We start from the raw sequence: 13,592 nt of genomic DNA, 5'->3' as shown, positions 1-13,592 counted from the left end.
TGGGGCTGCCCAATCAGGGAGAGAAGAAAGGAGGGAAACGTGAATCATAGTTATAACGAAGGAGATATAAACGAGTAAAGGTAAAGGCAAAATGGTCATTTGACCATTAATCTAGAAGGCTCTAGAAAATCTGGGGTGCCACGTGTGTGGCTGTGATGGGGAAGAGGAGAAGAGAAAGGAGAGAAATGAGAGAAATGAGGGATTGGGGCTGCCCAATCAGGGAGAAGAAGAAATGAGGGAAATGAGGGAACCAGATCCACCTCGACCCGTTTCCTGCGCGACTCGACCAGTCGGTAGTCATGAAATTCGATGATTTCTCTGGCCATTTTCTGACGAATTGGACCGAGCCACCACTTGGAACCAACTCCACGACCTTCCCTCTTCCATTTCCACCTAAACCCGACGAGTTTTGGCTTCCATTTCACAAAGAACGGCACCAGTGGGTACGATGGCTCCTCGGCTGTGATTCGCCATTCATGCAACCTTCAATGTTGATCACCACCACCAAATAAATCCCCTTGAACCTAGAAGCAAGGCCCAAACACTAGTTGGGGTGTTGGTGCATCAATGGAGACAAACCGACAACCACCCAATTCTATGGTTTTCGGTGATCCATGACTGATTTCAATCATTTCCCGGTTGAATTGGACTTCGGCCCAAATATGAAAATTACTCCCCTTGACTTGTTCTACAATCATGTGAAATTTGGTAATTTTTGGAGTTAGTCGAAAAATTGGGTATCCGTTCACCAAAAACCGCCACCTGCGGCGATGTGTGGCTAGTGGGTCGACATTGCATTTTTTTTTTGGTTAAATTTGATATCCTAATTTCATAGTTGATATTCGTTTTATGTGATTTGATTGTTTGAATTTAGTATCGTAAATGTCCGCCACTTGATTATTAAAGTAAAAGGTTTAAATAAGACGATGAACTACGAATGGCATAATCCCTTTTAAGGGTACGTAGGTAATCTAACGAAGAGGCTAGATGCAGCCAGAAAATAGCCAAAATTAAATTTTGTGAATAATTATCAAGTAAGGAAATTCATTATGGTTAATAGTGTAAGGGTTAACCATGACTTTATTTTGGCCTATCACCGTGATTAGCTTACGAATAATTTTTGGGTCGTTACAGCGACAGACCACTTAGGTCATTGGATTCATTTCCTTAGAATAGGAAGATAAGGCACAAAACCAATCCACATTCGATCGTTGTCTCACTCATTTCCAAATGATTAATCTTGATTACTCCTTACACTTAAAGTTCTTGATCCAATATACTAGTTTGGGTGAGATATGGAATTAGAATGAGATTATCATCGATGATCTTTCAATTAAATGGTAGTTACCGACATAAATGAAAAGCGACGATATTAAAGCATGTTCCGTTGGACAACTAAAATTAAATCCATGTTAAATTAGATTCAATATCAAAATGTGTTTGGACCTGTCGTCCCTATTTTGCCTAAGGTAACCTTGTTGTGTTACTACTGGAAAAAAAAGTGTAATCAGATGAATGAAATCGTGCAATGAAAAGCACACGCCTTAAGGTGCAAGGCTTCTCTCAAACATCATGTGATTGATGCAACGTTATGAATGTGATTACCTTTTCTCCATGGAGATAATGATACAAAGATTTACATGTACCTTCCCGAAGAAGCACATGTACTAGTTCAAATAGTTCTAAACCATGAGACACTCTCTCAACTCATTTACTATGCTTGTAGTTCTTATTTGAAAGTTTTGTCAAACTCTAGGAAAGTATCCAGAAGTATATTCGCTTGACCTTAATGTATTTTTTTGCTTACAATAGGAGATTTTTTTTCCACTGGGTTTCTGCTACATGACGAGGTTTTCACGAGGTACTCATTCTGGATCGGTCATACCACTAGTACAAAAAACACTTTGCGCGACACAAGTCCTTCATCGCGCAAAGTCAAAAAAACGTCGCGCAAAACTTAGCCCAACGAACCTTCGTCGTGCGTTAACCGTTGCGGCAAGGCAGTGATAGAAGACTTTGTGCGACGAAGAAGAAGCTACGTCGCGCAGAGCCTCTTTGCGCGACCCAGGGACATTCGTCGGGCAAAGCCTCTTTGCGCGACTTAGGCTGCGTCGCGCAAATCCACTTTGCATGACGTAGCTTGCGTCGCACAAAGAGTCTTTGCGCGACGCATGTCCCTTAGGTGCGCAAAGCCTCTTTACACGACGCAACCTACGTCGCGCAAAGTGGATTATATATATATATCCTTTTTTTGGTTGGTCAAAAATATTATTTTTTTTAATTTTTAATAATATTGTAATTAAATTCTAAACAATAATTAATTAACCAAAGAAAAGTATTTAATTATATAATATATAAAAATGTACATACAAGATATCCGAACAATAATTAATTATATAATATTTGAAAGTCTTCTAGGTGAAGTGGCTGCTGGGCATCGGCAAGGTGAAATGGTCAAAGGTGTAGCAAGATCAGGTACTGGTAACGAGATTTGGAGGTCAAACATCTGTATAGCTCATACAAGGTCTCTCATGTGCCCGGCATAGGCCTTCATCTCCTCGCCCTAGGCCCTCATCTGCTTGCTCTGGACTGCAAGCTGACCCTTTAGGCCGCCGTGCATTGAGTGGCTGAACCAACACTGATGACGTCAATGAGATGGGCACCTGGGACGTCGTAAGAGTATCCTCAGTAAGGGGTGTAGGCTCCCCAATCAATGGAGCACTCGCACCTGGAGCAGTAGATGCTAATAATGCGGGAGGCGAATTGGTCACACTCCGACGACGAGTGATCAACCGCAACATTTATACACTTTGAACCATAAAATTATAACATTAGAAACTAATCCTTTCTTGCATTTGAAACTAATCAATTATAGGGTGATATTACTTTCATAGCTTTTATTTATGTGGCTGTTGTAGATCTTTGTTAATTTACTTATGCTATGTTAAGACAAGGGACTTTCAATGTCTCGAAGAACTTCAGACTTTATTCTTAAAGAAGCACTACAAGAAGTGAAATACTCAAACACTACAATGCACTACAAAGAGACTAAACAAATGAATTTCAAAATGACACCTTCTCTCAAATGTTTAGCATTTAGTCATTTTCAATTCCCTTACACATAATTTTTTAGCACATTCTTAACTACTTTAGCCTAGGTTCAATGGAACTTCAAAGTCTCTCATCCAAATGCCCCCTTATTGTAACTGGATTCCGATGGACTTATTGTTCACTGGTTGCATTTTTTTTTTAATAATTGTTTCTTTTCCAAAGGAAGAAAAAAAAAAGTTGTAGTAAAAGATGATAGCATTCCAGTCAAAGAAAATAGCATGAAAAGACCAATCCCTTAACTCAGAGAAAACTGAAGCGAACTCATGTGCAAAAGCTCCACCTATAAACATTGTTCTATTGCTTTCCAGACAAACTACCATGACAATTTCTGAAACAGCATGCCCCAAGCACCAAACCCTTCCCCTACCTCCAAAAACCTTTTAACTTTTCACATAAGAGGCATGACAAAAGGTTGGAATCGGACAATCTGATGTTTCATGAATTATGATGCCATTATCGGACAATCTGAGTACATGCATATACACATGATAGTTCTGAGATCATTTGGTTTCACTAATAGCATAAACTGCTAAATTCCGAAGTCCAATATCTCTATTATTCACAAAGTTGCAGATGTTTCATGATTTATGATGCCATTATCGGACAATCTGAGTACATGCATATACACATGATAGTTCTGAGATCAGTTGGTTTCACTAATAGCATAAACTGCTAAATGCAATTGTAATTATGACAAACAACGGCTAATGTTATACTTTGAATTCTCAAGTGGCAACAGTTGATGGGTAGAGAGTAGAGAGCTAAACATTGAATGCTTTGAGAAGCAAAAGTTTGCTACTAATTGAGATAATTAGATACCTTCTTCAGTTGTTGAGTTGGTGCTCCCACACCAAATAGCCTGTCTAATCATTTAAGGAGCAAAGGCCGGCCTTTGAAGAAACGACGAGTTATGTCCAAGAGGAACTCCAATAAGAGATGTGGATGCCACAACTCCTAAAGCACGCACAAGCTATCCCTGCACAAAACCAAATAAAACCCAATTCACTAAAACCAATTCCAAAGTCCAAGAATCTACCTACACCATCCCATAAACTAAAAAAACCCAATTCCGGGGTAGAAGAGGGCCTCGACTGCAGTAACAGGAAGGATTTCATTTGCAATCAGCTGAGAAGATGTGACATGCAACAGTGTGGTACACATGCCAGATCTACATGGAACTCTGTAACAATAGAAAAGGAAGAGATAGAAAATTATTAAGAAGAACACAGAGAGTTTTAAATTTTCCTTTTTCTCACCAAATGCATACGAAAAGGTACTTAAAGGTCACCACCCATGCAAATGCAATGAGAGAAGAGATGCATGGAGGAGATAAATTCAAAACAAAGAAAAAACAACTTATAAGCAAGTGTATGTACTAAACAAGAAAGCAAAAAAAAGATGCATAATCCTTCAGTAAATAATGGAGGTTCAAAGAACAAAATAGATATCGTATTACATAAATACCAAAACTTAACAGCTTAATACCAATACAATACCTCAGTTCAAATAAATAAACTGCGGAACAAAAACCTGATAATGTGATACTACAGATGATACACATTGGCTAGTAATAGGTTCGAAAAATCGAAAACCCAAAAAAATCGAACCGAAGCCAAAGAAAAACGGAATACCAAACCCACCCTATTGGCTAGCAGCTAGTAATTTATCCCAAATTAAAACCCTAAATCGGATTTTAACAAAAATCAAGCAAAATAACATTCAAACACAAAATTAATTAAATATATACTCTCTTTTTTTCATTTTTTCACAGTTATTGAAGGGAAACGTTACCTTGGTCGGAGAGGGAATGGAATCGCCAAATTGAGTGGACTGAGAAGCCATGAAATTTCCACCAGAGAAGGCGTTCGTGGCATCGAATTGGGAGCCTGAGAACATCTTTTAAACCCTAAAATCCATCCCGTGCCCTAGTAATTTATCCCAAATTAAAACCCTAAATTCTAAAATTCATCTCAAATCACAATCAAAATCTTTAATTTCATAATTCCATAATTTGTAATTAGACTTACTTTCAAGGAGAGAGAAAAGCACGACGAAGGGGGTGGTGGATGCCCGTCGTTTAGAACGAGATAGAGAGAGACAATCGACAGTGGGGTTCGAGATTGGGGCGATTTGGGGTTCAAGATTTGGGATTCGAGAGTGATGAGCGAAAATGAGGAAGCCTACGGGAGACAGAGGGCGTGATGAGCGAAGAGGAGGAAGGCTATGGAAGAGAAAGACCGAGAGAGAGAGAGAGAGAGATAGCTAAGGGGTCTGGGAAGAGGAGGGCGTGATGAGCGAAGGGGTTTGTCCAAAATTATCAAAACTGGCGCTTATTTTTTACGCTTGCGCCAAAATTATCAAAACTTGCGCGATGTAGGTTTACAATTCGACGTCGCGCAAAGTATTTTGTTTTTTTTTTTAATTTATTTTAAAAATGATTAAAAATGTGATTTTACTCATTTTCAAATTTAATTTCTTTTACATAAAACCCACAATAATATATTTTTTTAACAAAAACCTGACTAATAAATTGGTAGCTACTTAATAAATATACATATCATTTAATTTCTTAAGTGTTATACGTAAAAAATAAATAAATTTAAATCTACTTAATAAATATATATACCATTGAACTTGATGCAATATGCATTGTACGAAACTAGTTTCAACGATCCAACCGTCAAACTTGTTTGTATATGCGTTGAGATCGCATACGCCAAAAATCGCAAAAAACAAATCTTCAGAGATCAAGTAACGGGACAAAAATTTTCGATGATTATAAACGAAAAAAATCACGATTTAACGGTTATTGTAACTCCGATTTTGATGATTTTTTACAGTTACACTCCTTAACCCTATATGAATACAATGAACTAATTTCATCATTCATTTAAAACATTTACACAAGTGGACACCACAAAATCTTATGTTATACTTAATGGAAGTATAAATAAACTCCAAGTGTTAGTGAATCTATTGTTTTGATGGGATATGCATTGTACGAAACTAGTTTTAATGATCCAACTGTCAAACTTGTTTGTATATGCTTCGAGATCGCATACACCAAAAATCACAAAAAAAACCCTTCAAAGATAAAGTAATGAGACAAAACTTTTCAACGGTTATAAACGAAAAAATCACGATTTAACGGTTATTTTAACTCCGATTTTGATGATTTTTTACAACTACACTCCTTGACCCTATATGAATACAATGAACTAATTCGATCTTCAATTTAATATATTTACACTAATCTTATGTTATACTTAATGAAAGTATAAATAAACTTTAAATGTTAGGGAATCTATCATTTTGATGGGATACGCATTCTACGAAACTAATTTCAACGATCCAACCGTCAAACTTGTTTGTATATGCTTCGAGATCGCATACGCCAAAAATTGAAACAAAACAAACCTTCAGAGATTAAGTACGGTACAAACCTTTTCGACGGCTATAAACGAAAAATAACGATTTAACGGTTATTTTAACTCCGATTTTGATGATGTTTTACAGCTACACTCTTTAAACCCGTATGAATACAATGAACTAATTCGATCATCAATTTAAAACATTTACACAAGTGGAGACCACAAAATCTTATGTTATACTTGATGAAAGTATTAATAAAGTCAAGTGTTGGGGAATAGACCGTTTTGATGGGATAGGCATTGTATGAAACTAATTTCAACGATCCAACCGTTAAACTTATTTATATATACTTTGAGATCACATAGGCCAAAAATCACAAAAAAACAAACATTCAGATATCAAGTAACATGACAAACCTTTTCGACGGCTAGAAATGAAAAATCACGCTTTAACGGTTATTTTAACTCTGATTTTGATGATTTTTTACGGCTACATTCTTTAACCCTATATGAATATAATGAACTAATTCGATCATCAATTTAAAACATTTACACAAGTGGATACCACAACAAACATTCATATATCAAGTAATGGGACAAACCTTTTTGATGACTACAAACGAAAAATCACGATTTAACGGTTATTTTAACTCTGATTTTGATGATTTTTTACAGCTACCCTCTTTAAAACTATATGAATACAATGAACTAATTCGATCATCAATTTAAAATATTTACAAAAGTGGATACCATAAAAGAAAAAGGCAATGCAAGAACACCAAAAGAAAAGTAAAAGGACAAAAAAAAAGACTTAGCGCGACGTAGGTATTAAAGAATGAACTTAGGCTAATTTTTTTCTTAAATCAATTTTTTTTTAAAAAATATGTAGATTATTGTAAATTAATTTTATGAACATTTTAATCTAAAAAAAATTAAATTCCGATAAATATTGAAAAATCATTAAATTTTTCACAAGGCAAGCTACTTTCACCAACCTTTCAACTTTCACCAACCGTTCATCTTTCATCAACCGTTCAACTCCAAACTTTCAACTTTCACCAACCGTTCAACCGTTCAACACCAAACTTTCAACTTTCACCAACCGTTCAACACCAAACTTTCAACTTTCACCAACCATTCATCAATCATCCTCTATATAAACACAGGTCCAATATTTGTGTGGATGTTTGAACAAATACATAGGTATTTATAGAGTTTTTGGGTAAATTTTGTGTTAAATAAATTTATTTAATTATTTTAGCCGTTGGATTTTAATTTGGGCCGTTAGATCTTTTTTTTTACCGTTAGATTTGAGTATATTCAATCTCAACCGTTGGATTCAATGTATTTTAAAATAACATATTTTTTAAAAATGAAATTTGAATATGGACCGTTGGTTAACGGTCCTTAAACGATGGCCATCAGATGCGGAAAAGAGCCGTTGGGCTCGGGCAAGTGGCCGACATGGCCCTGACGCTGGGTCCCATACTGTCGAGAAAGAAACTCAGGCGCTCCGCGTGGGCGCGCGTTGGAGCGTGAACGGGCCGAGAGTGGCCCAAAGGCCAACGAGTCCAGTCGCGCTTGGGAGGAAAGCTGGGGGGTATTTGGCCCAGAAATAACATTTGGCATTTAGCCCAAAATTTTAACATGGTTTGGAGAGTGTTTGTGGGGAGGGGGGGTAATTTGGCTTTTAGCCCAGGTTTGGAGTTGGTCTTATGGGTACAAAATAAATAAATTAAAATCTACTTAGTAAATACATATACCATTAAATTTGATGGGAAACACATTATACGCAATTAGTTTCAACGATCTAACCATCAAACTTATTTGTATATGCTTCGAGATCACATACGCCAAAAATCTTTAAAAAAAAAGATGCAGAGATCAAGTAACGGGATAAAACGTTTCAACGGATATAAACAAAAAAACATGATTTAACGGTTATTTTAACTCCGATTTTGATGATTTTATACAGTTACACTCCTTGATTCTATATGAATACAATAAACTCATTCGATCGTCAATTTAAAATATTTACACAAGTGGATACCACAAAATCTTATATTATACTTAATGAAAGTATAAATAAACTCCAAGTGTTAGTGAATCTAACGTTTTGATGGGATACGCATTGTACAAACCTAATTTCAAAGATCCAACCATCAAACTTGTTTGTATATACTTCGAGATCACATAAGCCAAAAATCGCAATAAACAAACATGCAAAGATCAAGTAACGGGACAAACCTTTTTTACGGCTATAAACGAAAAATCATGATTTAATGTATTTTAACTCCGATTTTGATGATTTTTTACAGCTATACTCTTTAACCCTATATGAATACAATGAATTAATTTGATCATCAATTTAAAACATTTACACAAGTGGATACCATAAAAGAAAAAGGCAATGCAAGAACCCCAACAGAAAAGCAAAAGAAAAAAAAAGGACTTTGTGATTTTTTACGGTTGGATTGTTGAAACTAATTTCGTACAATGCGTTTCCCATCAAATTCAATGGTATATGTATTTACTAAGTAGATTTAAATTTATTTATTTTGTACTTATAAGCAAAAGGGCAAAAAAAAAAGAAAAAAAAGAAAAAAGGGACTTTGCGCGACGTAGGTACAACTGCATTGCGCAAAACATCTTTGCGCGATGCAAGTGCACCTGCGTCATGCAAAATTGGAACAAAAGTGGTAAAGTATTCTCTGTTTGGCGCCAAGATCTTGCGTGACGCACAAAACATCGCGCAAACAACTTTTGCGCGACGTAGGCTGGCTTCGCGTGAAAAATCTTTGCGTGATGCAGAAACTGCGGCGTCGTGCAAAGCTATTTTGCGCGACGCCAGCCTACATCGCGCAAACAACTTTTGCGCGACGTAGGCTGGCGTCGCGTAAAAAATCTTTGCGTGATGCAAAAATTGCGGCGTCATGCAAAGCTATTTTGCGCGACGCCAGCCTACGTTGCGCAAAGGCCGTTTGCGCGATGTTTTGTGTTTTGGGTCACGCAAACATACTTTGAGTGACGAAATTTGCTCCGTCGCGCAAACATGTTTTTCTACTAGTGTACACTTATGGGCGTTCTACTTGCATCCTAAAGACGTTTAGTTTTTACTAAATGAAACTTCTCACTTTTCTCCTTAGACTATGAGATTTTATCCCATCTTGGGTTTTACTATAGCGAGGTTTTGTGAGTTTTACTACTTATGCATTCTTTCGTATGTTTTGAGACTCGCATTCACTCATTGTGCTGACAAGACAAGATGACTTAAAAGGTGAACTTATCTCATTGCTAAAGACTTGATGCGTCATTTACTTGAGTATTGACACACTCAAGGGGGAGTTTTGCAATCCTAGTTTAGTTAGAAATGTGATTGTGTAAATCCTAGTAAATTCTTATACGATTCTACAATATCTTTTACATAGTTTCCTAATTGTATTAGATTACTTAAAGGGTAAGGATATTCCTTCTTTGCTACTATAAATAAAGACACAATTGGTTGAGAAAACACCACAAAATTCACCTAATTCTCTTTTTTTTTTCTCTACTTGCCGCATCTGTCATTCTTTCTATAATTCTTCAATTAAATAGGTTTACAACAAGAATAACTATATTTTTTTTACTTCTTGTGCTTGAGATATTGGAGAAAGTACATGGGAGAAGGAAGGTGTGGGACCATGGCTTTTTAGGGTTGGAGTAAGGCCAATTGAAATACGAATACCTCAAAAGTCAGGTTAAGGACTCAACAACCTTCGATATGGAGTTGAAAAAAAAGAGCAGTGAAGCCACCATCATCCTGTTCTGGAGCAATGGGCGAAGTCTGACGACTTTGTTGAGGTTGGCCATGATTGTTACGTAAGATATAGAAACCTAATCTAGCAAGAAATCAACATGTTTTCTATAATCTTGGAGTCATTACAATCTAAGGATTAGCGTGCGCCTTAAGTAATCATATTCCTAAAGGTCTTATTTTCAATTGGTATAAATACACTATTCTAAGGTCCATCCTTGGTAACACAAAAATCACATACTTATTATCTTTCCTACTTCTTAAGTCTTATACTGCTCATTAACTTGACTGTCAGATAGCCTTTGATTAGCACACACTCCCCTTCCCCCATCTGCGGTCTTTGGCCACTTATAGTTTTTTTTTTTTTTCCTTCTGTTTTGAAGGTAAACGAATTTGTGCATCTCCACCCACTTATTGCGTTACGTGAATTTGATTCCAACAATTGATCATTTCATTCAAAGTGAACTTATATTCCTCCTAACCAGATCACTATACCGTAGACATAACTGCAGGAGAAAGCTTTGTTAACGTCAATGTTAACAGGATGGCGGGAGACAGTTCAACTCCAAGCGCCTCTGCCGCACCCATCGGGGATAGCTTTATTCCCAACACCTCCACCATTCTAGGGCGAGCAACCAAATTCCTAATGTTGCAACCACTATAAGGAATGATGAAGCTTCAATCATCGAATTATCTCACACCATGGAACAAGTTTGGGAGACTTTTCTAAAGATCAACACCTTTATTAATAAGTTGCAGAAAGCCTACACTGCTTCTTAGCCAGAGAATCATACAAACTTCGTGGACATTTAAAGAAGAATGAAGGCTTTGAAAAACTCAAGTGAGACCACTCTGCATGCCCAAATCACTGTCTTCAATTATGGTAGCATGAATACCATAATTCCAGAAGGATAACCCATTGTGCCGACTTCTAATCTGACCCAGCAAACATCACTGATCTGAGTACAAACCTTTTACGAGGTGGACAGGCCAATCACCACACCACTGCAGGCAGGATGCAGGTCCGACACGACCTTGATTCCTTGGACATTGTACGGGTGCCCTAGATGGAACCCTGTCATCTGAGCTTCAATAATCCAAAGATGAATAAGAAGAAGTATGACTAAGAAAGCCTTTTCATCAAAATTACAAATGGTTTGATTCTTTGATGACTTGAGAAGATATGTAAATCATCCTTTTAGGATCCAACCACAAATAATTTCAATGTCGTAGTTTGTGCGAAGACAAGTCCACCTCAACACGGGCTATTTATAAAGATGATCCCCAATGTAAAACTTCTGTTGTATCATCTTTTAATTAAAACTACATATCTGATTTAATTCTCTTTTCCGAAGACGTATAGGCAATCCTATCTGGATTCAATCACCTCTTATCAAATTCATCGTTCTTCTATAAATAATAATTTTAAACGCTTGATTAAGCAACAACTTTCGTCTCGTTTGTTTGTTCTTTTCTTTTTATGGTAATGGGGATACCCTAAAATCTCAAATAACACAGAACTTTGAACCTTCGCATAATTGCAAGTCAAAAAACTCAAAGTGATATTGCCAAAGGAGTCTCACTTAGCCTAGTCCATAGTGTTTAATTAGCAGCTTGGGAGGTTCGAACCGTATTAAGTGCGATTACGATAGGCGGGCTACGGATACGTGGACATGGCCCCCTGACCCAGAAGTCTAATGCACTATCAAGCCTCTGGAAAGTTTACGCAATCCAAAGATTTTAGAATATAACGTTCAAACTTGGGCTTTGCATCATTCAAGGGAATAATCGAAAGGGCGGTTTGAAAATTGTTCGAGGGGTAGCTCTGAATTCTGACCTTAAGTACGATTACTTTTATCCCAGACTAGCATACTAAGTCAAGTACGTTTTGCAACACTAAATGTCTAAGCAAGTCCTGAAGAGGCATCCAAGCTAGGAAATCCTCAAGAGGAATTTAATTCGAAAGGGGATATGATACATGGAAGTGACTTAGCCAAGTCAGCTAAGTGTAGTTTGATCGGAAACGCTCAGATCCAACACATAGTTTGACAAAAGGATTCCAAAGGTGTTTCCAACCCCACATCTAAGCAACCAAGTTTTTGACGAACTTTTCTCTAAGATTCACTAGAGACAAACATGTAATTCAAACTAGAAAAGAAGCCCCTTCTTGGTAGCACATTGCAATCTCTAAAATCCTCATACCCAAAATGGGGCAAGGTGAATGAACATATAGACATAAGGTCATGATTTAACAAATCTAACGGAAGAATCAAGAAATCTGGAAGACATTCCAGGTATGATTAGATGATTTCTCATTCTTAGTCTGATCAATGCAACATTAAAAGCATGGGGCAAAAGATTTTTCATGGGCTTAATACCTGGTGTTGGAGTAAGGTCGTACTAAGACTATTGCACTGAAAATCTTTATAGACACTAAGAATGGGAGGTGATGTCTTTTCAAATCAACATCACCTAGGAGTACTCGAGCTCTATCCCGAGCCTGAAAACTTATCCATGTTTTGCTTCAGTACTCATCACTCCGAAGTTAGCTTACTTCAAAAAGATTGACGGACTAAAGTATATTCCAAAACGTGAAGCAAATGATGAAAAATCCTAAGTAGTACCCTAACAAGCTTAAAGATCTGAGTAGAACTAGTTCATCAGAAGCACACTCAACATGTAAAAGTATTAATTCGTTCTGAAGGAAAAACCAAGAAAACCCAAGTCCACAACCGGGGCAAATTGTTCAGAGTATAGAAGTAACAAGTCCCCTTCCTGGCCAAATGGATCAAAAAAGTAAATCTACAATTACATCAGAAGTGGTTATGACATCAGCAAACTTACCTTCTTCTGCAGCGCACGAACCTTCACGGGGAGCCTCAGAGTCCACAAGAGCAATCTCTTCCCGTGTCGCTTCCTCAGACACTTCCATCTCTGCAGCTTGCCCTGCCAACTAAGAAGGAACTAACAAGTTTACCTTCTGAATCTCCACTAATTTGCGATAGGCATCCCATCCGTTACGATGATCATGTCTAGCAAAACCCACGATGTAGCCCCGATTATGGCCTTCATAATACCTCAACGCCGATTCGACCTCGAACATTGCGCAGATCTCGACCAACTCCACCTCATTATCGTCCATAGCTTGCTAAATGGCTTCAATGTGAAATCCTTCCCTCAGGTCTGCCTCCTGCCGGATTCTATCCAGCTCAAACTGAAGAATGGCTCGATAGGCGTCCCATGTGTTCCGCTTTACCGCTAGCGTTTGGTCTGCATCTTCCTTAGCCTTTAGCACCTACACAGACTCCGCTTGGAGT

The 13,592-nt window shown here is 37.4% G+C and overlaps 1 long non-coding RNA gene across 1 annotated transcript; it reads right to left on the bottom strand.

Moving 5' to 3' along the window:
* Positions 1–2,321: 2,321 nt before the first annotated feature.
* LOC126597666 (uncharacterized) lies at positions 2,322–5,454 on the bottom strand. Its single transcript, XR_007614295.1, has 4 exons — positions 5,139–5,454; positions 4,903–5,036; positions 3,931–4,291; positions 2,322–2,808 (listed from the first exon to the last, which is right to left on the bottom strand). It is a non-coding gene; the product is annotated as an uncharacterized LOC126597666 (long non-coding RNA).
* Between the last annotated feature and the right edge of the window lie 8,138 nt (positions 5,455–13,592).

This window comes from Malus sylvestris, chromosome 13 (genome assembly GCF_916048215.2).
Source record: "Malus sylvestris chromosome 13, drMalSylv7.2, whole genome shotgun sequence".
Lineage (NCBI taxonomy): Eukaryota > Viridiplantae > Streptophyta > Magnoliopsida > Rosales > Rosaceae > Malus > Malus sylvestris.
This window is presented reverse-complemented; position numbering and strand designations above follow the sequence as displayed.